The 4858-nt window shown below is 43.8% G+C and overlaps 1 long non-coding RNA gene across 2 annotated transcripts in view; it reads right to left on the bottom strand.

Annotated features, from left to right (window-relative positions):
* Positions 1 to 4059: 4059 nt before the first annotated feature.
* LOC116094027 overlaps positions 4060 to 4858 on the bottom strand; it is a 2716-nt gene continuing 1917 nt past the window's right edge. For both annotated transcript variants that reach the window (XR_004119939.1, XR_004119940.1), the window contains exon 3: positions 4060 to 4579. This is a non-coding gene — a long non-coding RNA (uncharacterized LOC116094027). The remainder of the gene's footprint in view (positions 4580 to 4858) is intronic.

Below are 4858 nucleotides of genomic sequence, written 5' to 3'. Positions count from 1 at the left end.
GTTGAATGTTCAAGCTGCAGCCAGATAGAGTGACACATGCCTTGTAACCCCAGCACTGGGGAGGCTAAGGGAGGACGGTTACTTTGAGTTCAAGGCCAGCCTGGGTTATATAGTTGTCTTAGTCAAAGTTCTGTTGCTGTGAAAAGACACTATGACCATGGCAACTCTTATGAAGGAAAGCATTTAATTGGAGCTGGCTTATGTTTAGAGGTTTAGTCTGTTGTCATAACAGTGGGAGGCATGGTGGCACACAGGCAGACACGGTGCTGGAGAAGGAGCCAAGCGTTCTACATCTTGATTAGCAGGCAGCAGGAAGAGAGAGACACTGGGCTTGGCTTGAGTATCTGAAACCTCAAAGTTCACTCTCATTGACACACTTCCTCTAAAAAGCCACACCCACTCCAACGAGGCCACACCTCATAATACTCACACTCTCTGACGACCAAAGATTCAATTCTATGAGTCTACAGAGGCCATTATTATACAAACCACCACAATAGTGAAACCCTGTCTCAGAAACCAAAACAAAACTACATACAAAGTTGAATCTGAGTGCTAGGAACATAGCTGATTTTTTTTTAAAAGTCTTTTTTCCCCTCTAAACGTATTGCACAGGAAAATATTTAATTCTCTTCAAGGTTTTAAATTCTATAAAATTTACCTGCTCTTACTTGTTGATAATGTCCTCGAATGAGCCAGCTTCCTGAATTTTTTTTGCAAAGAAACTATATGATGTGCAAGTCCCTATTGTGCAATTTTTCATGAGTTCAGGGCCATAGGAAGACAAGCATCATAATTGAGTGCATGAGGAGAAAAAAACTTGGTGTACCACATTCTCTCTCCCTCCCTCCCCATGGTGGCAGGAGCCGCTCCTGGATCCCAATGCCTTTGTCCCTGACCTCAGTGTTAGCCCTCCAGGCCACCACCACATCAGCAGGGGCCCACCGGAACCCTTGCTTTCCTTGCTGGAGCAGCCAGGACCTCCTTCTTGGTGTCTGGCTTCTGGCTGCTTGGACCTTGCTTTTCTTTCCCACCCTGCTTGAGGGAGGGAAATCTGAAAAATCTGAAAAAAAAAAAAAGAAAAAAAAAAGCTACTCACAGTGAAAACTACTTTCATCCCCAGATGATTTTCAAACATAAGAGCTGGGAAATCACCACTATTAAGTTGGCATTGTCAGGAATTTTTCGTGAGCGGGCCTGCAGGGGTTGGAATGGAACTCGAACCTGTGCTGTTGCCCGAAGCTTGTCGGACTCTGGGCTTTATCAGATAGGATGGAGACAATGTTCCTGGGGCTTGACACTTGTAAAAACACTCCTCCATCATCCTGACCGTGCGTGGCAGCCTGCCAAGGCAGGAACAAGGCCAGATGTGGCAGGCCCTTCAGCACCATGGCTGCGGTTGAAATGATCACCTGGTCTAGAACCGGGAAGCCCTCTTCCACAAAGTGCTGTCCCCAAAGCCTAAAACCTTGGGGTAACTCACGCTCTTGATCCTGGCTGTGGTGGTTTGTCAGTAGTTGCCGGTTTCTTGTACATGGCTACAAAGCAGCTTTGCAAGGCCTTCTAACGTGCTGGATGCTGTGCTCACACGCAATTCCCAAACCTTAATGGTTTTCCTGGGCTTACTCTTTTGCCTGTTTTGCTCAGGATCTAAATGGCATTCTTAGTCTCATGTTTTAAATGCTCGCTCGATTCCGCAGTTTGTGGGGGCTGTTTTGAAGGCTGTAGGCTCCCGCGGAGATACTAGCATAAATGGGCCGCTAGGGGCAGGCCTGTGAAGTTTATCCCTGCCTGTGATTCCAAGCCGGAACTCTGCTTCCTGGACAACAGACAAGTGAAGAGCTGCCCATGCCTCCCCTGTAGTGATGGATTCAAGTCTCTCTCCAGTGATGAAGCAAAATAAAATTTCTTCTCTTGACCGGTCACGAGCCCTGAGGCAGCAATGGATAAGTAGCTGATACCACTCTCCTCAGTACTGAGCTAGAGACCCCTAAAAAGACGTCAAATATTCTGGGCATTCTGGGCAACTAATTGCCTTAGCTTTTTGAACCTTAAAAAATTAGCATCTGAATCATCTGGTTTCTAAGATGGCTTGCGTTCAAACCTCAAGACAAGACGTTTGAGGAAACCTTTGGAATAGGAAAAGGCAGTTTTCTATGTCTTAAAACGCAGAGTCTTTGATCCCTGTCTGCCTGTGAGTGAGCCTATGGTATCGGACCCTGGAGCTGCAGGGAGTTAGAACCCTTGGGGTGCTGGGTCCTAAAAGGAAATGAGATATAAGTTTGCCCAATGAAAGAACAAATTTGTGGGAGCTGTGAGAGTCTTAGAAACTTCCTAAGGGGGGGGGGGATAGGGGGGAATGTAGCCTTACATATGTACTAAAGAGGTCCGAGTCAGGCAGGATAGGCCCTGGCTCCGACCCACCCTCTGAGGATGATTCCTGTTTGCTGCATTCATGCTTTACTGCACCCAGGGAACTGCTTTTCATCAGATCTCCAGTGACTGAAGGTTTGCAAAACTCCGTCACCAGCTGCTCAGTCTATAGTGGCAGGGGCTTCCCTTGCCTGCTCTTTATTTACAAGCAATATGAATATATTTTTATGAAAAGATCAACAAAAAGATTAAATGCGACACCCTGCTCTGTGAATGACATTCTGGAGCTTTGCCACAAAGGCCCACATACTCTTGCCTTTGAACTCTTTCAGAGGATCCTGTGCGGACTTCCCGGGTTTGTTTACTTCTTTTCCTCTGCCCCTTCTTCACCGGTGGATATTTGACTGGCTTCTAGGGTTTGATTGCTTGAACAAACCCACATTTTAGCTGACTATGTGACAACTTCTCCACGATAGATATCTGAAACCAGAACAATTGGGTTTACAGTGTTGCCTGTTCTACATTTTGAAAATTTGTGCCGCTGGATTGTCCGGTGTGGTAGCACCAGTGGCAATAACCATGTTTCCGTGGATATTCTGCTTTTGAATGGATGATTTCACACGTGTTTGGGCACGGACACTCTTCTCACTCATTGTTTAGTTTTACTCTGTTCATTTTTCAGTTATGTTGCCTTTTGTCTTAGCAGTTTGCAGAGTTTTTTTTTTTTTTTTTTTTTTTAAATGAAGCTAAAAATGGTGGTGCTTATAAGATACCAGTGCTCAGAGACTGAGGTAGATTGGACACACAGTGAGCTAGCCTGGGCTATACAGTGAGACTCTACCTCGAATAGAAAAAAAATGTATTCATTAGATTCAGTTAGATTCAATATTATCAAGTCCAGGACGATACATTCCCCCATCCACTTGTATCCTATACACTTATTATTTTGAAGAAAATTTCCACATATCACTCACACATAAAGAGAATTTCTATATTGTCAACAAATATCATTTATATTTCCTTCATTATCTCTCTTTTTTAAAAAAAGATAATTAATATTATCAAATGTCCAGACAGTTAAATTTATTTGCCTCCAATATTTTTTGCTGGAATCAGTGTACAATGAAGCCCTTAATTCTAATTGGATAAAAAGCCATAGACAGACAACCAATAAATAGGTAGATAGATAAATAGATAGACAGTTAATCAGATGATAGGCAGGTTCTCTCCTCTGTCATGGAGAATTCTGATTGTTTTTCTTATGATGTTTTCTTAAGCCTTGATCTTGTGATTATGTCTGATGGTATCATTTAACATATTCCTTTCCTTCCAAATGTTTGGCTAGATCCAAGGCTTGGCAAGAATCAGGCTTGATATTTTGTCAAGAACACTTGATCTCCAGCAAGGCCACATGATTTTTCTGTCTCTCTGTGAAGTTACCACCCACCCATACCTGTGTCATTCGGCCTACTTTGGGAAATAGCACATTATACAGTAACTTACATAACATAAATTAGATATACAGAATTATTAAAATAATAGCTGTGGAAAAGTAAAGTTGCCTTTAAAGGGCACCCTATATCGGAGGGAGCATATCAAAGAAAAACAACCCTGAAATAGGGGCTCCCCCTAAGGCTGAGCTTTTGACATTGTTGAAGAAGCTTGAAGCACAGTAGCCAGTAGTTGGGGACAGTAGGCTATCTGGCACGTGTATATTCATACGTTCATATTTGCTGTGCAAGAAGGGGAGAACCCAAAAGATACAGGCAAGCTGAGGCTAAGGCTGTTTACCTACCACACACAGTAGGAAGTGTGAGGCCTGGTGTGAAGCGTTCACACTTGGAGGGCTTTAAGAAACAAAGTCCTGTGCTGTCAGCCAGCCAGCCATAGGTGGAAAGTGATCAGGAGGTCCGACCCCATTGTAGATGTAAAACTGGTTGTCACAAGGGTGAAGGCAAGGGGTCCCCGAGTCCAGGCAGAGGATCCGGGAGAAGGACTGTACACTGTAGGGATCTTGATGGCACATGGCATGGCTGATGAATCAGCATGTGCACTGCTGGAGGTCAGACACCAGGAGTAAAACCGAGAGAAAAGCCCCTTGTTCCTGCAGTGTCTCTTTAGCGCCCTCTACTGATGAAGCGTCAGATCATACGCATTGGGAAGGATAAGTTTGGAGTTCCTTCAATGAACGACCTCAGAGCGGGCCCTGAAAGAGTGGATTTAGGGCGGAAAGGCAATAAATTAGTAAGTGATATAATGGTCACTGTTTACCTTCATTGTTTCTTTGGAAGCTGCAAAACGGTGGAAATTTGGTTCTATTGCTCTCCCTGTGTTTACTGGATTCTTGCACAGGGAGAAATTTCCCACATCCCCTTGAGTACCCTAGGCACCATGTATACAAGCACCTGGCTCCTTTCCTGTTGCCAGCTTTTTGTTTTTTGTTTTTTGTTTTTTGTTTTTTGTTTTTTTTTTTTTTTTTTAAATA

This window comes from Mastomys coucha, unplaced genomic scaffold (assembly GCF_008632895.1).
Source record: "Mastomys coucha isolate ucsf_1 unplaced genomic scaffold, UCSF_Mcou_1 pScaffold16, whole genome shotgun sequence".
In the NCBI taxonomy this organism is placed as follows: Eukaryota; Metazoa; Chordata; class Mammalia; order Rodentia; family Muridae; genus Mastomys; species Mastomys coucha.
Note: the sequence above shows the minus strand (reverse complement) of the source record. Positions and strands in the feature narration are given on the sequence as shown.